Source organism: Brienomyrus brachyistius, chromosome 4 (genome assembly GCF_023856365.1).
Source record: "Brienomyrus brachyistius isolate T26 chromosome 4, BBRACH_0.4, whole genome shotgun sequence".
NCBI classification, from domain to species: Eukaryota; Metazoa; Chordata; class Actinopteri; order Osteoglossiformes; family Mormyridae; genus Brienomyrus; species Brienomyrus brachyistius.
The window spans coordinates 28,944,967-28,969,505 of NC_064536.1; the positions used below are offsets into that span (position 1 = coordinate 28,944,967).

At 45.2% G+C, this 24,539-nt stretch overlaps 1 protein-coding gene across 2 annotated transcripts in view; it reads left to right on the forward strand.

Annotated features, from left to right (window-relative positions):
• The first annotated feature begins 571 nt into the window (after positions 1–571).
• The window catches only part of LOC125740810 (cadherin-12-like), a 112,357-nt gene continuing 88,389 nt past the window's right edge, over positions 572–24,539 (forward strand). The window contains exons 1-2 of one of the 2 annotated variants that reach the window (XM_049012465.1): positions 15,241–15,594; positions 15,865–15,989. The gene's annotated coding sequence lies outside the window, so the exon portion shown is untranslated. Of the gene's footprint in view, positions 608–15,240; positions 15,595–15,864; positions 15,990–24,539 lie in introns of those variants that run through there. The other variant, XM_049012466.1, reaches the window with a different exon arrangement.

Sequence of the window (24,539 nt, forward strand, 5' to 3'; positions counted from 1 at the left end):
CCAAGAAGGGATACCTTCTTGATTGGTGGGGGGGTCCTATCTGCTAATTTGACAGATGAAGATCATAGCCACTCCCTTGGACTGGGGGCACAAGGCCATTTGCCTAACCGCCCCCATAACCCTCAACCCCCCCCCCCCCCAATGGGGGTGTAGACATGCCAGTGAGTGAGAGACCCAGTGGACCAGCACCTTACCGCCCCTTTCTTATCCCCTGCTGCCCTCCATCCCCCCTCCACCTGCCACCCGCTCATCTGACTCTTCAAGGAGGAGGGGGGTTGGGGGTCGACACCCCCTCGAACCCCTGGGGTTGGCCGCTCGCATCTGCGCTTCCCCCGGAGCAGACCGCAGCGCTCGCCGGTGCAGGAGGAGAAGAATGAGCTATTCCTGAGAGAGAGAGAGAGAGAGAGCGAGGGAGAGAGAGACAGGGAGAGAGAGAGAGAGAGAGAGGGGAGGAGGAGAAGAAAGCGGAGCGAGCGTCTGCTCACACTTGCGCTTATAGCTTCGCTCGCAGGATAGTCGTATGGCTCGCGCTCTGTAACGCGCTGGGATTAAAGCGGCATTCACTCCATTCGCCCGCCTGCCCGCCGGAGAGGGACCTTCTGTTAAGGTAAGCGCTCCTCCGCCAGCTCTCCTCTGCCACCTCTCCTCCGCCACCGCGGTGGACTTTCTCCTGCTTCTTTTCTTTTTTTTTTGTTTTTTTTTTTTGCTGATGCTTTTGGTTTGTCAGAATGCGGGGGGGGCATTGTAGGAAACTGAGCGAGAGAGAGTTGGGATGCAGTCGCCCCCCCCGGGCCACTGCGGTGGGCTAAAGGGTCCCTCTGTACACCTTCTTAACGGCTTCAGGGAATCCATCTCAGTCTGCTCTGGAAGTGGAATAATACTGGTCCTTTTTTTTTGGGAGGGGGGGTGTCTCTGTGATAATAAGGATGACTTTTTGTTTCCTAAGAGCAAGCAGACGTAACTCAGGCTGCGTGAAAGAACCTGCTTCTTTGAAGGAGTTTATGAGTTCATACAAAAATGCACGTAATATGTATTTCCTCTGTACTGCACTTACAGTTGTGAAAATCATATGTGAATATTTACATTCATTAAAGCAACGTATGTTATTTATGCGTATATAATATAATACTCAGAAAAACAGCTACATTAGTAACTGCGACTGACAGGGCTGTTTCTCTGTCAGCACTTAGAGATGTCTTGTAAGGCGACGGACAGCAGGGGTCAGCGGACTGCGAGTCGAGCGATTCAGCAGTCAGCTCGGTCGGGGTCCAGTATTTGTGACTGTGTCAGTTTGCCAATGGGGAGACTCAGAGCAACTTGGAGAGAGGGAAACGGCTCCCTCTGGGGGGTGTGCCGGTGCAGCAGTGACCATGTCACGGCATCAGTGAGAGATGCGCCCCCCCCCCCCCCCCCCCCACGCCCCCAGCCGCCAGAAGTTAGTTGTGTTTATTTACGAATGTGCCGCGCATCCTCGACGGCGTTCGGCCGAACGGCAGCATCCGAGTTACTTCATCACAGCGAACAAATCGATAAGTGCGCGCATTATAGCACGCCAGGGGGCCCACATAGACGCCATAGGCCGTAAAAGCCCAGACTAATGGATCACCGCTATTTGGTGGTTCAATATTAGCTCTGCGTGTGCGTTGAGACGTTCCGTTTGCAGGTAGATTAAGCCAGACTTGTGATTTCCCGAAGAGGGGTCACCGGTGCCCCAGCTCAGAGGATACCACCCTCCCAGGCACTCTTAAACGCCCATCAGGTCCTGCCACTTAAATATCCTGCCATTTCTGGCATTTGCCATGAACATCCTCAAAATATTTCTGGAGAAGTTTTTAGCTTCGCAAAACATATATAATATTTTTTATCACAATTTTAATGATCAGATTCATTTCTGGCTGAATTTAAGAAATAAATGACAGTAGATGGAGTAAATATTTTTTTGAAAATCCTTGTGGCGCACAGAGGTGAAGCGTGTCCATATGCTTTCGCGTGTGCGTGTGCGTGTCTCCTCTGGGTTCGTGTCAGTTCGGTGGTGGCAGCTGCCGTGTTAATCTGACACGCTGTGCCGAGCAAGCGAGACACGTGCAGACGCTCGATAAAAGATAAGAAAGAGGAAAAAAAAATAAACACTCCACCTCCATCGGGCTGCTTTCATTCTGCTCCGAGCTGGATATCCCATCCACTCGTCTGCACTCATTAAAATTCAGTCAGGCGTCTGGCTTCGGATAATTTCAAATTGACTCTAGTGGAAGCGGTTTGCGAAGTGGACAAGTGAGGCAACCTTCCGTAGGGGCGTCGAACAAACAGGAAACATATGATGCTTCCCCGTGGGACTGTTTGGGATAACACTTTATCCCAATAATGGAGTTCTTTATTCAATTGTATTTGATTTATTTTATATAGCGCCTTTCGTAGTTCTATTGCCCCAAGGCACTTGACAAGAGTGTTTGCTGATCAATTGCTACATGGTTTGTAGAAAATGGTGCATAAAACAGGGAGAAAGAAAGAAAGAAAGAAAGAAAGAAAGAAAGAAAGAAAGAAGATTTTGCACACAGAGCAGTGTAGATCGGCACTGTCCCCTCACTTCCTAGTTTGTGGGGACATTTCTTGTCCCTAAAGATTTTTCACAGTGGCTCTACATTCATTTGGATTTCCTCCCACATTCCCGAGACCTTCGTGTGGACTAGCATGTCCAAACTGCCCCTATCCCTGGGTCTTCCCTGCCTCCTGTGATGCACTTTCTGGGAAAGACTCCAGGCTTGCTGTCAGGATGATTATGGGCTGGAGGAGGTGCCCCAAAAGAGCCTGTTTCATCACTTATTTGATTCGGGGGGGGTAGGTACAGCGCAGGACATATTCTAAAGTCCATTTCCATTTAGTCTCAGAATTTAATTTAATTTATTGAACGAGCAGCAAATTCAGAGCAGTTTGGGAGAGAAGAACATTGCCCGTATTGCTGTTTTAGCAAATTATTATAAGAGCGCCATCGTTCCGAGTCGCTCCCTTTTTAAATGCCAGCGAGATCCGCATGTTCCTTCTGGGTTATTTCTGGAAGATCACTGCATTGGGTTCGGTCACGCCGAGCAGGTTTCTACAGATGCGAATGTTTCTGAGTAAAGCTGAGCTCTCCCCAGTATCGTCCTCAGCCCATAAAAGCTCGTATGATTTTCTTTCTCCTTAAGTCCAGCTGAGAGCGAGCAGAAGCCTCTCTGTGCGTATCATGTAGCTCGGCCGGCACTGTGAGCGGGAACGCTGGGCTGCCAGGACCCGAGACCCAAAACCCGAGGGAGATGCAGCTCAAACTTTCAGCTACACTGGAGAATATGAGTCAACGAGGACATAATTAACCTACTTATAATACATTATTCCATTTATTTTAGGTTAATTATCTGGTACCAATTAATGGCTAACATATATATGCATTCCATGGAATATAGTAAGTGTTTACCACCACTCAAACCATGCATTTGCATGGGCCCCCAAGGGCTTGGAAGCCCCCTTTTGGCCATGAACTGCAACTACAATGGATGGGTCCAAAGATTTGGCTGAAACAACAACCCCCCCCCCCTTGCGTGGAAGTACTGCCAGGATGGCCAGAGAGCATTCCAGATGCAGACACCTTTCGGGGTTACATTCTTATTTTCAAAGCACCCATATGAGGGTCGAGGGCATGGGGATCACCCTCAGAATTCGTACCTGTGACATAAGCAACAGGCTGAGACAGTGGGCTGGATGGAGACCTTATTGGGGTTGGTTTTCCTGGTGCCCCACTCAAAAAATCACTTTGGGGCCCCCACTGGCCTCCTCCGATGATTCAATAAGCAAATAAATAGTTAGTGGGTACAGTCAGATGATCGTAGCTAACTAGCTGGTTAGCAGTACAGGCTGCTTCAGCATCTCCTAAACAAGGAATCTGTTTATTTACTATGTAGTACAGCGTCAGCATCCAAAAGGGGATCCTTTCCAGGTGCCGTGTCATACCGACAAGTATGGTGTCCAATCAAGGCAGGGGAAGATGGACATGTGATCTGATCCCTTTAACATAAAGTCAACTGCCCCTTTAAGTGCTTGGGTTTGGTATTTATTTATTTTTTTACGGTCCAAATAATTTTTACACAGTGTGGCAGCTCCTCTTTCTCAGTACGAAGGGCTGCAGGGAAGGGGTGGTGCCCATCCCGGGGGAATGGGGGAGGAGGCTTCTAACCTGCGAATGAAATCAATACGGTGATTATTTTGGAGAGGCTCGACTCGTCACCTTGAGCACTTCAATCTCAGTCCCAGCGAGATGGACTATGGATACTTTTTCCACACTCAGTGGGACTGCCTGACTAGCGCCTGTGCGTGCGTGAGTGTGCAACTGACGTATTTCATCAGCCACACGTTTAACTGCACACAGGAAATCCACTTTGTGAGTCATTAACGGGCAGGGAATACACACCTACCATAGCACTCATTTTTCCAACCTCATTAATTTACGTTTGTGCTACAGTGCCTTTTGTTGTTTTTTTGATAAATCCATTCATGGTGCTTTGCTTAAGTGTCCCTGAAGCGATGTCTTTGGTTTACACGTGTCGGCATGCACGGATCGTGTGAGATATTAAGAGCCATAGAAATATTATACATCAACTCTGGTACAAACAGTACAGTCCGCTACTAGGCTGAAGCCTCTTTATGTTCCCTGAACATTGGTTATGGGGTATTGGTTATTGGTCTTTGAATAATCGTATTATGTTCGTGCTCACACTTGTACCTGAGTATTGACTGTAAGCTCAGCCTAGCTGCACTCATGCCTAACTGACTCCTTGGTATCATGTATGTTTGCAGTCTGCTATTTGTCGCGTGTGTATGTCACTTTGGATAAACACGTCTGTTAAATATGTAAATGCGAAGGTAAATGTACTTATACTTCCAATGCCAACTGTGCAGTCTAATTTAGGTTTCTCTCACAATACCTTTGTGCTTTTTTCGATAAATCCATTCGTAGTACTTTTCTTAAATGTCCCTGAAGCGATATCTTCTGTTTCGGAGTGTCGCGAGCAGACACACATGGACCTGGCACGCACGAACACGACGACTCTCTCGTACTCCGTGGTTCGAGCACGTCGCAGGTGCCGCCGACGCGCTCGGATTCCAACGACGCACGTCCATAGAATGCAACCCCGTACCCTGCCAGCATCCTGCGAGACGACAACAGCCGTTGCCGGGGCAACGGGAGTGGAAACAGATCACCAGCAAGATGCGCTTCTGGAGACGTGGTGCTCATCAAGATCATCGGAGATAAACATCAAATTACAGTTGACTTGTTTTACTCTTGTTCCTTACCGCGGGATATTACCTCTTCCCCCGCTTCCGGGAATTCCCCTTTAGTGTCTGTACCCTTCAAGCCTCGCCCCCAAAGCAAAATCCCGGCGTTATAAACACCAGCAAACTCCCACAACTCTTCGTTTTTTCACATTTCAAAAAACGCCAAGCTCTTTGATCTTGGCACTGTGGCAGATTTTGTGAATCACAAAGCATCCAACAGGTGCTGTCTGCTCTTTCTTTTCAGAATTCTCCCAGAGGGGGGCGCTGGTGACAGCGCGACGAAGCCTCAAACAGGCCCGATGCTGTCAGTGGGAGGCCCCTTCTGCACCCGTGACCTTCTTTTCGGCGGGCATTGATCAGTCGGTGTTCCCATAATCGAATGTTCGCATCTGCCGAAAAGCGCTCCTCAGTTTTGTCGCACGTGCTGTGTTTCGAACGCCACTGATTTTACTTAGTTTGTGTTTCGGAACTTTCCTTGGTGCAGGAATTGCCCCGAGGTATTCCTCATTTTCGAATGAAAAGAACCCACTGAAAATAGGTATAGACGGGCTGTGAGAGTGAGTGCATGAGCCCCTCCCATTACAAGCAAACCCGAGCAAATCCTCCCATTCTTTGCCTTCTCTGGGGAAGAGCTTCCTGCTCAAAGATCAGCAAAGGACCATTGCAGATCGCTGGTCTTTTGCAGAATCCCATAAACTCCAGCCAGACCCCTTCTGGTATCCCCCACCGCCCCTCTGGCAACACCGGAAAGATTTTCTGTCACCCCGCTGAATAACTATTAGCCGACTGACCCTGCTGCTTCTAGAGGTCCTAATGGAGTCCAGAGACAAATCCTTGAGGTTTATTTATTTATTAACTGGCTTATTTCCCGTTACACGTGGCGCTAGCGCGCTATGCGATCCCGGGCACTCAGCCGAAAGAACATTAACACCTTCCCAAGGTCCCTCATCTCCCCCTCACACAGCCAAACGTGGTCAATGTGATAAGAATAGACCAATGAGCTTCCGGAAATCACCAGAGCTCTCCGGAAGCACGTGAGCTCAATCGATTCAACATCCCCCTCCCCAAGCCGAACTTCTGAGACATATCAGTGTTTAAAGCATACTGTCTTAAGTGGTTCGAATCACCCCAGCCATGTGGGTTTTACGCCTCGCCCCCTTGTGGAGGGGACAGGACACGCAGAGCCAGAGAATTGCCGCTCCACATCTGAGAACCCCGACTCCGTGTGAATGATCTGCTCCTGCTTAAGTTAAGGCAAGAAAGTGAAAAGCAATAAATCAGAATTATGAATATGGAATTATGTTTGTGAAATCCGTGGTAACGTGATGCAGGGGGAGTAGCTCCGGAATGGGGTAAACATCCAAGCAATCCCTACGGCTGATTGTATGGTGGAGTGGTCCATGGACCAGGGCCCTTGACATTTCTCAAACCTTTGGCCCCCCGAAGTTAAAAATGCATGTGATGTTGGGACTTCCAACCATAAATGCGAGCATTAAAGACCAGGGATGTTTCTTTCTTTGCAGGAGGGGCTTAAAATATTTTCAGTCACATTTGTGGGAAATCTCAGTAACATACAGTACCAGTCAAAAGTTTGAACACAGACACACATAGAAATGCTTATTTATACTATTTTCTACATTTTAGAATAATTATAAGAACATCTAAACTATAAAATATCATATATAGATTATGCACTGACAGAAAAAGCATTAAATAAAAAAAAATGTTGCGGGGGGCGGGGTGCAGCTTTGTGGGTTGGGACTCAGAAGGTTGCTCGTTCAAATGCTTGGGTTGAGAAAGTGATCCCATCATTGGGCCCTTGAGTGAGGCCCTTAACCCCAGTTGCTCCAGGTACTGACTGACCCTACTGTCTCCTCTACACCAGTTTGAGGAGACCTGGGATGCTTTTCCATCCATCCTGAAGGAGGTCCCACATGCTGAGCATTCACTGCCCGCTTTTCCTTCACTCAGGTCAAACTCTTGCAAAACCATTTTACTGTGTTTAGGTCCGGTGATGGTCAAGTCATATGATGCAACAATATCACTCTCCTTTGTACGTGAGTCCAGACTTTTCACTAGTACTGTTTCTCATGACAAACAGATTTCAAATACATTCGTTTATGAAATGTCTCTGTGGACCCCTAGGGGGCGCTGTGCGCAGGTTAATGACCCCAGGAGTAAGGCTTCAGACTGCAGGCATCAACTTGCCATAATTGCATGTCTGGAGCCTGTGTGAATAAATCCACTTGAAGGCAAGGAGGCTGTATGGAGACTTGACTGCATTTTGAACAAATAGCCCCGGAGGTTTGGAAAACCAGCACTCACCCTTAAACGACGCCCTCTCTGCCCTTCTCTGTATTGCGATGGCTGGGGGCCTGCACTCAGCATAAAAAGCCCCATTCCCAGGAGGAAAAGCGCTATGGTATCACATATACCGTCTTGAAAAAGTTACACCATCTGTTCACAGCTTGCACAGACCTCGGTGTCTATAGGAAATCTTCCTCTGATGTTTTCTGTATTCTGTGTTACGACCATTTTGGTGCAGGTGAATTGGCTTTTTTCCCCACTGGTCTTCATAAATGAAGGGAAACGGGGAGGAGAGAGAAAATAAATGAGTAAATAAATGAACCCAAGAGACCGGAAAGCTCAGGCTGACAATCAGCCAGCCGCACTGCTGTGTAAGTGCTGAAACAATTATTTTTCTCTGCTCATATAATGTGAATCTCTGCACCACCGGCTGAAATGCATTTAGGTTAAATGTGTCTGTGTTATTTGACTTAGAATTCACAGACAAGGTTTTAAAGAAATGAGCATGAAGCTGCACAAAAGAAAAGGCCTTGGAAAAACTTCAGAGGAAGTTGGAAAGTAAGGAGTTAAATATCCTTCGAAACACTGTGAGCCTTCCAGGATCTTCTTGGACTCGGTCGGCTTGAAAATTTGCCAGGAAGCTACCAAGAACCTAGTCTACACCCTGGACGATGTTAGTAGGAATGGAATTAAATATCCATTGAGACACTAGCATGAAAATTCCAACAGCCAGTGCTTAATTTGCTCCAAAGCTGAGCTCTGGGACCTCTGGCTCAGGCTTGCAGCTCCTCTCAGGTACGCGCCCCCTACCTAACCGCTACACCCAAAGTAATGAAACTTAAAATTAATTTGAGCTAAACTTTGAAATAAATGCAAATTTAATTAAAGAGATGTATATTTATAGTATTGGTTGTGTTGTATGATTTTATTTTTGACATTCTTAAGTTAGTATGTTTCCCCTGTCTGACTTTAGATTTATAAGGGAAATAACGCAACACACACTCGTTTTTTGCCAAAAAAATTGATGAGTTTACACAACAAGGGTAGCTAAAGCAAAATAATAAAAATAGATACAGTAATATTTTAGCAACAAAGCCACTGGAACCTAAGTAGAACAGAAATAAAGCAGAAGACCTGACAGAAAAAACAAGCAGGAACATTGAGGAGAGGAGCAGCGTTTGTGGATGCTAATGTTAATGAGAAGGATGGTAAAAAAAGCAGGAAAAATGTGGCGCAGATGAAAAGTTTGGTATGATTAACAGCTGTGGTCAGAAAACATTGCATTGTTACGTGTTTAACCCTCTGGGGTCTAGGGGTAGGGAACACACTTTCACTGACTGGGGCATGGTCACACATTTTCAGTCAATATCATAAACTTAATTCATGGAAAATAAATTATTTATTATATATTTGTTTTGGCATTAAACTCATCTTAATCATAGTGTACTTTGTAAATATGTCAGATGTATGAGAAGTTTGTAATTTGACATCAAAGTATAGACATTGCAAAATGCAGTTTGGAACACTTGCAGAAACATTATAAAAGTACATAGTAAGCAATGGTGGCAGTTTGTTTTGATCCTAGATATCTGATCACCAAAGTCTTGGCTATATGAAGATGACTAAATGGTGTAGTTGCAAGATTCTGTTGGATAAATCAATAAGAAAAACCAACTCATGTCACTATTTCTGGGCTCCTTTCATTGAATATGTAGTGACTTTCCTGTGTATGCATGAGCCATTCACACCTGGCCACATCCCCCCCCCCCCCCCCCCCCTTTTTATGGAGCTGATGGGGATGTATCTGGATCGCATTTCACTGCTGCGTTGTTCATCAAATTACCATGCGAATGCGATTTGAATACGCGGAAATGCGGCTATTTAGAATGTGAATAGCGATTTTCAGGTGAAGGTGGCACTACACGCCCCCGATGCAGGTAAAACAAAGTAAGGTGACATAGTTTACTTTTTTACCGATTTAACCTAAGTAAAAAAACGACAATTTGAAAAGAAGACCGATTACGGAATGTTCTCAGACCAGGTCACCATTCAAGCACAAACTGGGCAGCTTCAAGCCGTCAAAAAGCTGAAAGAAGATCTTGAAAGATGTACAGATGTCAATGTCTGAGATATTTAGTTGCTTGACAAATCTCGCCCTGATGAAACAGGTTGTGTGATCCTGGCCTTTTTTGACCTGAAATCAATTTTTGCACAAATGCATGAGAACTCATTGCCTGGGCAGCAGCACCCACGACTGGCAGCGTAGCGTTATGGGGGAGTCTTTCATTCGCAGAGTGAGCGGGATGCTTGTCAAGATGCCAAATGAGGAAAAACCCACTTTAGCTTGCAAAATTATGATCCAGAGAATGAGGGATGGGATGACGATGGAGAGTCTTACAAAGAATGAAGTTGGTGTCCAATGAACAGACTGCAATGGTGAATCGTGGCTGATCTGAATCTTGTTTCTCAGCATGTGTCTCCAGACGTTCCTTGACTTGCCTACGTTCGTGCTGCATGGTTTTAGCTGCTATTAAAAAGCTCACACCCAGTCATTGGTGTCGTTACTTCACAATCAAAGTCGGTCTCAATTAATGGGTTGTGGTTTATCCATCATTCACTGCAAGCAAAACAATGAGCACAACCACTCTTCTCCATCAGTTGCGAGGAGATGAACTGGAGGGTCAGTTAAGACAGGGAGCAGAATAAAAGAAAAACAAAATCAAGCCCCCTCCACAATGGTGCTCCGGCCCTGTTCATGGTGGAACTATCCCCAGACTTTTATCACAAGATGAATTTTCAAGCGCAGAGACATATGTTTAATGGATGAAGGCAGCTTGGTGAGTGACCTCAACTGTACGGAGAGGATACTCCATCATTCTCCTTATGACCTCCGGACCCTGGGCGTCCCGCCCTGTGTGCAGCCAGTGTGCAGTTTTCACGAAGAATGATGAACAGAATCCATCAACTCAGCATTCAATGCCTCAGCATTCAAAGACGTGTTGGACTATTAACATTTCTCGTGTGCCTCTTTAGTCTGCTGCTCAGCCTTTGTGTAGTGCTTTTTAAACTAATAAATATCATTATTATACACAATACAACAATGATTTCGTTTTTCATTCAGTCTCAGAACGCCATATTTTTCATCCTTTCTGAGAGATGAAATCAACAGCATGAAACATGAAGTATGGTGGACGTCGATTGAGATAAAGGACAGAGAAGCGGGGAAGAAACATCCGGAAAAAAAGAAACTGAAGCAAGTATATCCAGTGAGCGGGATAATTTTCAGGAAGTGGCCTACTGGCCTGAGTAGGCCCACACTCGCAGTGAACACACGGGCTGAATGGATGCAGAGACCATCTCAGATGGGTCGGGGAGCAGGGCAGGCAGAGTTCGAGGAAGGCAACGCTCGACTGAGCGAGCGGCACCTCCTGCCCTGCCGCTGACTAATGGAGCGCCGACTGAAAGCCCTGTCATGTTTTCCCCAACAACACAGTAGGACAAAGTGTCTGCTTTTGTGTCAAGCAAGCTGGCCTGGTGGCCCCCAGCTGAAGGCAAGAACATCCAATTCTTACCACACACTCACTTTCTCTGGCCTATCGACTCGAAGACTACAGGGTGGAACTTTGTACCACTAAGGAGTCAGGCCTATTTCAAGATTCAAGATCTTAAAATGAGAATACATTGGAATGCTTAGTCTGTCAATCTCTCAGTTACAAAAGAGAGTAAAGATACATTGTAAAACACAATGGAGAGTGCAAAACAATACAGACACTGCAAAAAAATACAGTGTAAAACAAAACCGGACAAAATAATACAGGCAATTCAAAACAAATCAGACAGTACAAAACAATACAGACACTGCAAAAAATACAGTGTAAAACAAAACAGTGAAAAACAATACAAGCAATGCAAAACAAATCAGACATTTCAAAACAATACAAGCAATGCAAAACAAATCACACAGTTCAAAACAATACAGACACTGCAAAAAATACAGTGTAAAACAAAACAGTGAAAAACAATAAAGGAAATGCAAAACAAATCAGATAGTGAAAAACAATGCAGTCAATGCAAAACTATACAGTGCAAAACAATACAGACAATGCAAAACCATACAGTGTGAAACAAGACAGACAGTGCGAAACTGGACAATATCTGGTCAGTGGCTCATAAAATGCAGTTATAGCTAAGTATAAATTAGCATGATCCTTGTTTTTTTGTCCCTAATCAGCGGAAGCAACTTTGCAACTTGCACGACAGTGTTTGAAGTGGCCCTGTGGCTTTGGTTAGTATTCTTATCCTACACAGTCTGCCCCTTTGCCACCTCACCTTGTTTTCAGTATTTTCAGCCGGGTAATTAAACGGCCAGCAGGAAAAGGTCACACTCCTGGCAGCCGTCGTTTGCTTGTGAGGAAGCAGGAACGTGCGATTATAAAACGAAGGGGTAGCGATAACAGCTTTTGAGAAGGTTATAGATGTTTGCATAGATGCTGTCATATATAGATCTATTACACATAGCACTATCAAAACCAGAAAAAAGGGTTTAAGGATTAAAAATTGATGTTGGAAAAAGGCATCAATTGAGGGAAACCATCACAATTTGGTGTTTAGCTACATGAAAAATTCCCATGTCAGGGAAAACTCGCTGCAGAATGACAGGAATGATTCCCACTTTTACAACACAAGGACAAGCCACTCAGGAACACAAGAGCCAAGTAAACAAAATGCCAGGAGGGGATTCGCACTCAGCCAGCGCAGCTTGGCTGTGATTCCCAACGATGTTCGGAAAAAAAAAACTAACTGCTGACCGGTTTAATTTAAAACAAAGAAAAGCTCTACCCGCGCAAAGGGCAGTAGTGGTTGAGATGGACTTCAGCGCTGTCCTTCATTTAACTCTGTATCTTGAGCAAAAGCTATATAACACACAGGCTGCTTTAATGTGTAAAGCACACGAATCGCTCAAACAAGATGGCTTGAATTGCCTCCGTTTTCATTCTTATAGTGGTTTGATTAAATTGAGGGCTTTCTCTCCCAGCCCCTGAATGGCTTTTACGATTAGATTTTTATATCATGTATTATCCATTACGTTACACTCCGTTTAATAACATTCATATATTCCATTCATGGAGACAGAGAACCGTCTGACGAATATGCCGGTGTCCCTGAAGCGCTGAGTTTTGTTTGTGTTGCGAGGCGGACGCTCTTTAAATATTAGATGTCTTTTTTGCTTAATATTTATTTGCGTGACACTGTTGTGCTTCTGAGGCTGAGAACCGCCCTCCTATCGAGGGAAATGACCGGGGATGAGTGAGTGGTAATGAATATCAATGGCGCTCACTCGGAGTGTTTGTGCGTGTGTGTCTGTGTGTGAGAGACAGAGAAAGAGAGAGAGAGAGGGAGGAGAAGTGTCTAAATGGATGAAGTGCACGAACGGCCATTGAAAGCGGAAGTTCTCTCCAGTGGGTTTCTCCCAAAAGGAAAAGCGGGGGGGGGGGGCTTGGATAAGAATTTCTGTCCCGTCCTTTTGTGGATGGCCACCGCTGTCAGTTTTTGAAATATCAGATTTGCAAGTAAAATTTTAAAAAGGGAGATAGCAGGCGTGAATAGATTTTTGAAAATGCTAATTGTCCAATGATTGTCCAAAGGCATTGCTGATATCCAGATCCAAATATGGAATCGGTGTTTCGTTTTGATATTTATTACGCTAAGAGAAGTTGATTCCGTGACTCCCAGACACACAAGTTTAATTAATACCTGTGTTCTATGATGCCAGATAGCAATGTTTCCCTATATCCCTGTATGATTCCTGTTCAGGTCACAAGTGATTGGCTGAAGGCATCATGTGACCGGACACAATGGTAATTGCTATCAAGAAACAGACTTGGTAACAGATTTCTGTCCTAAACCTAATTTATTAATTCATTCTCTATCAGAGATTGCAGTTTTTAATAGGCTGTGAATTGCAGTGATCCCCATCGGGCTGTTATAACTGTTCTTATTATGGCACGAGATTAGGATTCTTAATACCGCTGTGATTTCCAGCAGGTTCCTGTAACACATGATATGTGGGTGCCGATCTAAAGACACATTAGCCTGCGTGTTCATTTTACTTCATTAAATTCATGCATGGCCAAGTAAGCAGCCCCACCCCGTGTGTGTGTGGAGTTTGCATGTTCACTCCCTGATGAGTGGGTCACCTTCAGGTACCTTGGGCATATGCTTAGGCTAATCTTCGTGCCTAGATTGCTCATAGAGTATGATTGTGATGGACTGACATCCTGTCCAGGGTGAACCCCAGCTTTACATTGCATACTAGCTGGGTTAGATCCCATAGTTTGGCTTAATGCACTTGAATGCAGAGGTGCTGGGTTCAAAACCAGCCAGATAAGTAATTGAGGGGTGGGGGGCTGTCTCTGCTGCCTTTCCTTTCAAGGGTGGTGTGAGGCATTAAGAGTTAGGATGCTGCGTCTGTGGTTAGGTGCTTGTTGGTCCATATCCCAGGGTAAGCAGACTAATTTCATGATTAAGGTCCTTAACAACAATTATGATTGTCTAACTCGGCTTTCCCAAAACTGTATGTTGCTTTGGAGCCTGTACTAGATGGATAAATATAGATCTCCAACCCACAACCCTCACCGGGATAAGCAATTATTGGATGGATGGGTAAATACCCCCATATTACAGACCCACCTGTAGATGAATTGTAATACAGCCATAGTTGTGACCTTTCTGTCATGCTACAGGCCACAGCCCCATCTGTTGGGTATAATTACAGATGAAGAATCGCAGAGGTTAAGGACAGGGCCTTTAGTGTGAGGAGAGTTTTCAAGGTGGTCGATGTATAACCCAGCTCACGCCTGCTTGGGTCCCAGGTGGGACCTCGAACCACTGCCCTCAAGCAAGAGAATGAGCCTGAACAGGTTCAGTAAGACATCCAGCTGGATAGTTAGGAAGGAATTTGAGGTCACTCTTGGACAAAAATGAAGTCTTCAGGGTGTGTGTTACTACCATTGGCCCACCGCCAACACAAGCATCACCATTAGTTTGAAAACTCACATGGGGACGGTAAACGCTTAGAGCATTTATGTCAAGTTCCTTAAGGTGTCATGAGATAAATATTTTTAGTTAGCTGTTAGCAGTACTCACCATTGAGGTGTATTATTACATCGCCCCCTGGTGGTGCCACCAGGAACAACAGGCACAGTTCCAGTGACTGCAGGACCGGCACTGAACAAGGGCACAGGAGACGTAGCAATGATGCCCCAGTTTCTCTCCAGCCTTATCTGCATGAAAGGCATCCGGTTAAATGTCAGCCAAGCGAATGGCCACTGCCACTTCTTGTTCCAGAGCCCACAGATTTGAATAAAAATGAGTAACTATTAGTTCAGCCATTGTAAGTCACAAGCAGTGGGGTGGAGGGCGCTTGAGGAGAGATCGTGCTGTATTTCCCAAGCAAAAGAGAATATAAAATCACCCTGATAGGCCTTTTGTCTCTGGGGAGTGGCCATGTGGGCGTGGCTTATGAGCCACCCAGTCCAACCCGTCCCCGTGTACTTGTGGGGGGGGGGGGGGTTAATGTGTCATGTTCAGCAGAAAGACAGAGGAGCTCAGAGACGTACAGAGCTGGAGTGAAGATCAGAGGAGGAGCAAGCCTACAGACATCTTTATTCAGCACCTCTCCGAGAGGAAATCATTTTTTATCCCGTGTGAAGAAGCCTGAACAAGCAGGCCTCTGTAAGCGACGTACGTGATGAAAATGTCTTTCTGTGTGGGGTCGACTTCATTTAGGTTTTTTCATATATCGAGGACTGAAGCTTTCGTGAACAGAAATAAAAGCATCTATTATTGAGTTATTGGTGAATCTAACGCCTTCCTGATGGCTAATCATATATGGGACCTGGATCTGTTATCGACTGTCCGTGCCTGAATGGCATGTCACTTCCTGTTTGGCATGCCGGCCTGTGTGATGACTGTAAAAATGTGGTAAGGATCAGAGCGGTTATAAAGTCATGAGCAGGCTAATTTTCTCTAATTAGTAGTTGTCGTACTTAAATACTCAAAAGCTATTTCATATAAATGACCATAATTTATGTTGAACTGTATGACTGAATAAAATGTTAACGTTTTTTTGTTAATATTGTCTAGTTTTGCCATTTAACACTTGATGATAACAACACTAGAGTTTCCGTAGTGTTAGGCCAGTGGTAGAGATCTTCACTACCTCCTTCACACCACCGACCACTTTATCTCCAGGAGGATGCAGGAAACCATCGCAGAAGCAAAATCTGGGCCAGCTCATTCCTCCATGGAGAGATCAAAGTCTGCATAGGCCCGGATGAACGAGCAGATGCAGCTTCAAACTGTCAATGTCCGTTGGGGTCAGTAGATTAAAGGGCGAATTTGTCCAGATTTGCTGAGACACGAAAAGCATGTCAGTATCTGTACATACAGCATGTATACAAACGAGTGCATCTGTCACTCAGGAACTGGGCTGCTCTAAGTGACAGGAATTACAGTGTACAGGCATTACAGTGTACAGGCATTACAGTGTAACGAGAACAGCAGCTTCAGTGGAATATTACTGAATCTCTCACCAAAGCACTTACAGATCTTTGCATGGTTTACTAGGTCAATTTAACTAGCTTCCCTCAGATCTCTGGGCTTATTGCATTAAGAATTAAACACTTAACACAGACTAATCAGACGAAGATATAGTCAAGTTGACTGTCTTCTTGGGCAATTTTGAAAATTAATTTCAGTCACACTCTAATGTATTTGCGTTTATCCATCTCTTTTCCATAACCGCTTGTCCAGTGGGGAGATTGTGGAGTATTTATGCTTATTATATGTCATGTTTACTAATACGATTATGAAACAAAGTGCGTGGAAGATGTAAACATGGGATCCGGCGGTTTTGTGCTATAAATTTTGGGCTCGTCCATGTGCTGTTCTGAAAAATAGCTGCAGAAAACTGTGTGTACCATGGTACACTGCAGTGTGAATGCAGCACTTGCATAGGGGACAGCTTTCGATTGTCCGGTTGTGTGTAGCTCACTGGGTTAGGATGTTATACTGTTTGATTTTCTACCCAGTACCGTACGAACCATCATGGATGATCACACCGGACAGGTAGCTGTGAAACCTGTACAAGCTGTGGGGCTCGACTCCTCCTGCTTCTCGTTAAGGCAGCACACAGCCAGCAGATGACCCATCGGCATCGTTTAAGGTGGATTTCCTAATTAAACACATCAGCTCCTGAATGAACTGTGGAACGGCGTTCAGCGTACAGTGTGATGTATCAGCGGAAAGCCATAACTCGTCACGACGGTTATTGTCCGGAAGCGGTGGCTCTGTGTGAGATTCTGGCCGGTGAGTGCCTTCTAGAATGATCTATCGCGCCATCTCTCCTCTTTTCACTTTTTCGGTGCGATTGTTTGAAATATCGCAGTGCTGAGGTCCGCTGTTGGCGACGCCTCAAAAAAACAAGCCGTTAGAAGAGCCCATCATAAATCACCACCGATGCAAAGTTCAGCCTATATATCATTCGACTCTAGGTACTGCTAAGAAGCATAAAATACCCGGCGATGTGTACAGTGCCAACACATCCGCACCAACAGAAGGTGGACGGAGTGAAAAATGACCATCTTTGTTATTTCTTTTGCTAGTGAAAGACGGGAGACGTGGCGTTTCCAGCCGTCTTTGCTTAAAAATGAGGAGCAGAGAGTTATTGAGATGTAAGGCATCCCTGGTGCCGTCGGAGGACGATCAGATACGACGTTTATTCTTTCTAGCCGCAGTTAGCGGCGGTGTCGTCTGAATAACAAACAACTGAATGACAACGACATGATAAAAGGGACAAATGGGTACAGTCGTGCGAGGATGAGGCCGCTGTCAGGATTGGATACGAGCTACACGACGCTTACAATTTATTTAAGCTCTGATACACCCGCCTCCCCAGAATGGGGATAAATTACAAACAGCTGCACTTATACACCAATTAGCCATAACATTAAAACCAGTGACAGGTAAAGTGAATAACATTGATTGTCCCGTTACAATGGCACCTGTCAAGGTTGCCATTATATATTAGGCAGGTGAACAGTCAAAGGATCTGGTAACATATTGGTTCCAGGTACTGCAGGACGACTTCAGGGAACTTGTGGAGTCCATGCTACGGGTCAGAGCTGTTTTGGGGACCTACGCAATATTAGGCAGGGGGTCTTAATGTTATGGCTGACCGGTGGATATTTTGGAAGACTTTCCTCAATGTTTTGGGGGCAGAGTGTGACTGCAGATTAAAATATAGTTAGCGGGTCACTGGTTCAGTGTCACCTGCGTTTGCAGAGTGACGTCACTGCTGGGTCCCTGAGCGAGGCCCTTAACCCCCAATAGTTCCAGGGACTGTCTGACTCTGCTTTCTCAAAATTGTAAATCACTTTTGGATAAAAGCATCTGGTAAATAAATAAATGTAATTGTCTCTCAGGAATGACCCAAAATTATAAAAAAGAAAACTGGATGCCAAGTGATAACAGCAACTGTAAAGTAAATATGGAAGTGTAGGTGTTGGTTCTTGAGGGCTGGTGTCTGTGATCTCATCCTGTGATGTCTGTGACCTTGTCATGTTCTTTGTAAATGACTCCAGACTCTGCCCCCTAACCTGCATCGTCATCTTGTCTGGACAGGGGGAAAAAAAAGTCCTGCTCTCGAAAGCGAACTCCCTAAGGCTCCTGGTTGGCACAGCACCCCCCCCCCCAAGCTAAAATGTGCCACTGCACCGCTTCATGACAGTCACGTTTGGCACTGCAAAGATTTGACGGTCCGTATTTAACAGGCCGCTCACTGGTTACCCAAGTGCTGCCTGGCTTGTCCTCACTGTTATGAAATGTAACAAAAAATAGCGACGTGAAAAGCTTGCGTGCGAGTGAACGTTTATGAGCCAGAGGATCAATTTCAGGCACGTCGATTGAGCCGTTCGGCGTCCTTAAGCTGCGGAGGCATCTCACTGTATCTGCGCTCGTTAGCATGCCTGCCTCTCTCTCCATTTTCCTTGCTGATTAGCTGTGTTTTTTAATAGACACCAGATTAGATGCTGTTTGCAAACAGCCCACAATTGACACCGAGGGTTTTCTATTTTTTTTCCCTTTATTTTGTTTGCTTTCATTCCTGTACAGTATGAGAGATTCACATCTTTTTTTTTTATTTATCACAAACGCAGTCATAAGTAACAGTGTTTAATGTCTCAGTGTCCCCAATATGTTACCGTTATGTAATTTATGGAGCATTGATTATATCTCCATATGGGATGATATAATTATGTAATTTAATTATAAGTAAATACAGATACGTGTAGCCTGAGATTGAATCTAATGAGGATTCTCCTCTTGTCGTTGTAATACCCTTCTAATCATTTTTTGTGGGGGGGGAGGGGGTATGAGGAGGATCACCCTTGACCCCCAATTCCAGTTATACTCAACTGGATCTGTTTGGTACAGTACAGAAAACAAGATATTCTTGTCCAAAGTGGCTCACATTGCTTGCAGCTGGATTTCAGTGAAGGAATCCCTGTTCTTACCCGAATCCAGTATGTGGATGCATAGCCAGGGAATCCAGTGTACCCATAGGTAAGACACACAATAGGAGGGGAAGATCCAAAATCTCCACACACACAGAGCGAAGGCGGAACTCACACCAACAACCTTCTGGATACCCTCACAGCACTGTGATTCTACAAGGCAGTGTTTCCCAACCCTGGCAGGGAGCTGGGAGGGAGCAAAAACGTGTACCGGCCGGGAGTCCCTGAGGACTGGGTTGGTAACCACTGCTATAAGGTGAAACTTTGTGTACTGGGAATATACTGTGGATGTGCCCATTGAATTGAAAGCTTTGGGCTGTTTCCAGGGCATAATTACCGAGATGGTATTTTCAAAAGGTGTCCTTTCCCATGTGACACCGATCGATGTATCACATGTCTGAAATGAGAATGTGGGCATCAGCCCGGATCTGGTCTTTTTAATTTACTTTGGCTTCTGCCTGCCGTGGCTCAGGTCAGAGCCCCCCCCGGCTTTTGAAGGGGAGCGTGAAGGATGACGGCGTGTGACGGGAGCGAATGGAGGGGTGACACAGACCCCATGACGCCTCTCGATGACGCCGTTAACACAGACGGTTCGGTAGTAGGGCCTGGGGATCCGTGTGGAACATAGGTGGTTCTAAGCCCTATTTTGGGGGGGCATCCACATTCAGCCCCCATGAAAAAGAAATATTCTAAAATCAATGAGCGATGTGTCCCATTTTTACATATATATATTTCATAGCCCCCAAGTCCCACTTAGGTACACTTTACCATGGGTAATACCTCACCCCCCACAGCAAATTTCAGCATACGAGCCCCAGGGGGGTGCCCCCCCCCCCAGTGACCGCTCTCATTGGGCTTGGGTCTGTGGTTGCCCCTGGCGGACATAAAGAACGATCATGTGCTTTATTTACGAGGTGGCCTGGTGCATAATTACTGTTATTTATGCGGAAAGGAGACGTTTAAGAATCTAACCGCCGAGACGATCTCTCGCTCATTGCCCGGATTAGCTTCCTCTTTCTCATGAATAAATTTAACAGGAATAAGCTACCTGCCCCGATAATTATCGCTTACTGACATAACAATAATCTATGGCGAGGTTACATAATAAGGTAATACATCAGAACAAGGTGCTGGGAAGTATTTCATTATTTAAATCCATTTTTTATTACAAAACGTGGAAAAAGCTTCACATAGAAATGCCCCAAGTATAACTAATGAGTGGTTGGTTCACTTGCTCAACACTTTTTGTTGTACTACGGTACCTACATAGTTATAATAGTATCAAAAGAGTATGGTTTCCTTGGGTGGCTACGCGATTTCCTCGACCCGCAACCTATCATCTGTTAAATATAATGCCTTGATGTCAGTCACAATCAGTGGTAACGGCTAATTTGTGAACTGGCAGAATGATGATAAAAGAAAATGGACCTAATTTAATTAAAAATGGAGATATTATAAAACAATAAAATGGTTTTGCCATCCCTGCCGGCTTTAAAAATCGAATCTTCTATGCGGTTTAAGCAGGCCGCTCCAGTGACCTCTGGATCTCTGTTCTGCATTCTGTCTGCAAAGTAACCCTGAATGTTTATGACAGCGCCCTAGTGGGAATAAGTTATTGGACAGACAGGCCATTGATTACATGATGAGATTAACCGCGATGCCCATCTGAAGACCTTCTCGCATTATTGCTAACGCACCTTGACTCGGAGGTGGAAATGAGACAGTTTGGAGAGCCCCTTAATAATCTCCACGCGTACTGTAGTCCAGCGAACGTTTTTTTTACGCATGGTCGATTTAGTTCGGCATGAAAAGCGGAGCGTGTGTGTTTTGTTTTGGGGTGTTTTTTTTTTTTACTCATTTTCAGAAAGTCGGGCCGCTAATAAAAATGCTAAGTGGTAAATTGACATTTGGGGGAAATGGGGTTTTGGAGAAATGAAATCGGGCTTAATCCCCTCACTGTGGCGGCATGCTGTAACACCGTAAGTGGAAAACGCTGGAAATGTAAACAGCTGGGAACGTTGCGTGCTATGAGAAGTATCCCGCTGAAGCCAGACTTCTCAGCCCCCACCGATCTCAAGCCCCTTCCAGTTCACGCCTGCATAGAACAATTCGCCACTCTTAGGACCCTGCAAGCGCAAAAGAAAAGAAAATTGAAGAATAAAATGATCATCATGTAATGATATTGCTTCAGTGCTCTTTCAAGCTTGATGTAAATATATTTCATGTATCCAGAATGAATAATACACTATATATTTCCAAATCATTACACCATCGGTAATCTTATAACTAAATTAATACCCAGAATGCTTCAGATTTTAAAAGTGATCAATAAATATCTAGGCAGGGCTTTGACAAGTAATCATAGATGACTGCAATATCAATGCAAATGCTATTTGTGTTTTGTTGGGTGAATTTTTATGCATGAACAGTAAAATGAACGCATTAAACGTTTAGATTTATAATAGATCGACAATCATGAAACATCGATCGTGCACAAATAGCCTGTATACGTAGGACGTTTTTTTGCCAAAGGTGTGAAACGGATTAACTTCATTTCGAAAACTCGTGACACGGATAAAGAACGTGTTTCTTAGTTCTCCGCGCATGTGTCAACCGAACCATAAAGGGCCTGAGAGGGGCAGGTACCGCTGTGCGTGCGCTACAGCGAATAAGCCGGCAGAATTACAATAAGTAAAATGTCGTGAAGCTGTGTGTTCTGTTACAGTCCGACAGACTCCTGAGAATCTTAGCAGTCCCGAATGAATTTCAGCTTATGTTTTTCACTCCGTGCGAATGTCTTTTCTTTCAGAAAACAAAAGCAAATCAAGGGTGTGCTAAGGGATCTGCTCTTGGACCTACAGTTGGTACACTCAGCCTGATCAACCACATTTGGGGCCTCGTCCAATCTGCCGTGTCAGTCGTAGCTTCTTAACAGACACCTAATATAGTCAAAATGCACCGCGCACTCCACACTGTTTAAAATTAAATATTAAAACATTAAAACTCTCCTCATCCTAGTTATTTCCCACATATAGTTATGTCAAAATTTAAGTAACTGGCCAGCTTTCTTCATTATTGCTTTAAATGTGTATTTTTTACATGCTATTTACTGAATACTTTATAGTGATTTTTGTGAATTTACTCCAAGCCCTGTACTATTGACCTTAGATTAAATGTTTACTACAATTTTAGCTGCAAATTTAAAGCAGGCAGTGCCAAGCAAATCACAGAGATGGAGTAAAATGCACTTTCAGTTTGTGTATGAATGCTATGTATGCTACAGTTTCATAAACAAAAAATCTTAATTTATGCAGCAAACAGTTTTACCCCTTTAACACTGTTGGGTGTGATAAAGATACAGTCAATAAAAGGTGGCATTATGGGTAACGGTGATACACTGGCTCATTGGTCACACACCACGATCTACAAAGGGTGGCGTTACGGGTAACAATGACGCACTGGCTCATCGGCTGCGCACCCGTCTATAAAGGGCGGTGTTACGGGAACGGTGAGACTTTGCCCTTTAAAAATGGTGACAGGCCGTCATGTGACTTAATCATGTGACCTGCTTGGAGGGTAGAACAAGCATTTGGGCCTTCTCCAATCACTTTGATGGTGCGACCCAATCCAGTGGGCTCAACAGGCATCAGAACGCAGTGGTCCCTGATCGAGCTGGAGTTGTCGGTAGGGCTCAGCGCCGTTAGCTGAGCGGGCCTGGTGAATCTGAGACATGATCGCAAACAGAAGAATGCCTTCTGGGGGGTTGGTGGGTGGGAATGCCCGTTTTACTACTTTAAAGTTTAAACTTAGATTTCAGGTCCCTTAAAGGGACCCTGGCCTTGTTCTTAAGGGGGTGGGGGAGGAGGCCGTCTGCTTTAATTTTGTTGTATTATAATTAGTGCGAAACACGTCTGGGGTATTTTCGTTTCATCTGCATCCCCTGAGAGTTACCCTTGCTGCTACACTGCGGTCTCTCTGTCTTGCTCCGATTCGGTGCCAGACTGCATCTGCCGATCCCCACTTCGGCTCAGGAATGCCATTAGATGCAAGCAGCTCCAGGGAAATCTGAAAACGGGACTGTGTTGGGTTTCAACAGCGTCTGGTGGCGTGTGCTTCCGGGAAGTGTGTCACGGTCGCTTTCGAGGGTGTACTCTGCTGGGCCCTGAAACCCCCCCCCCTCCCTGTCACATTCATTCTGGAGATCCTTTCTTGCATGTATGCCCCCCCGGTGACCCACCATCGACGTTACTGCCTTAATTTCAGCCCTTTATCTGCTTAGCAGATGCTTCCATCCCAGAGATTGTAACCCCAGTTGTTTATTTTAGCCTTGTCCGGAAAGCAATTTGGGTCAAGTGCTTTTGCGTGAAGTGGGTGCCAGCAGTCCCCTCTGAGATTTGGGGGGGTGAGCCATCCGGTCACGAGGCTGGTTTCCTGAACCACCAGACCACCTGGTGGCCCAGATACATAGATGACGTTGACCCCCCTCCCCCACCCCCGTGCCACACACACACAGCTATAGCCACGTCGATATGTTAGGTCCTTCCCAGCTGATTCACTGGCTGGACAGCTGTGGTTATCCAGGCTAACAAGCCGAGCTCGTATTGGGGCGTGGACAGTAAGCCATAATGAAGCTTTATTTGCCCAGAGCTAATACCCTCTGCGCTAATTCAAACTGCTCAGGCTCGTGAGTCCGAAATGTAATTAATTTACCAATGGCCATTAAGGAAAACAGAGTGAATGCCCGGCAGAATGAATACACCATTAAAATTAGCATTTCACCTGAAGTGTTTAACGGGTTTTCCTTTTACGTGAGATGCTGAATTATTTGGTTTCAGCAGCGTTTTATTAATGATTTAACAGTGACATTGTCAAACATCAAAGCAGTGGGTTTGCAGGATCCAGGTGACTTTCACGGCATGAGTAACTCTAAACCCAAAATTATAAAAAGCAGTAATGCAGGTTTTGCACTAGTCAAAGGGGTGGGGCCACATGGGCATCGGCCCCAGCTGACACCTTATTCGTCAACAGATTGCCCCCTCCTATGTCAATTAGCAATTTAAAACATATCATTGGCTAATGATGAAGTTAGTCCCTCTGTACGAATTATGGCCCCTATTGTGCCATTGTGCATTAAATAAAATCTTAGATCCAGCCCTGTCACCCGCAAGGATTGATGAGAAGCGCTGCCGCTCTGTTTTAGGGGTCGATTTTGTCTCTGCGCAGCTTCTTGAAAACAAGTGCCCAGGAGAATGGAGGAGCCAGCTTGCAATCAGGACCCCACCGAATGGAACCGCGCACTTAATCCGCTCTCATTCATTAAAAGGACGATTATGCCGAGCGCAGAGATAGGGCCGA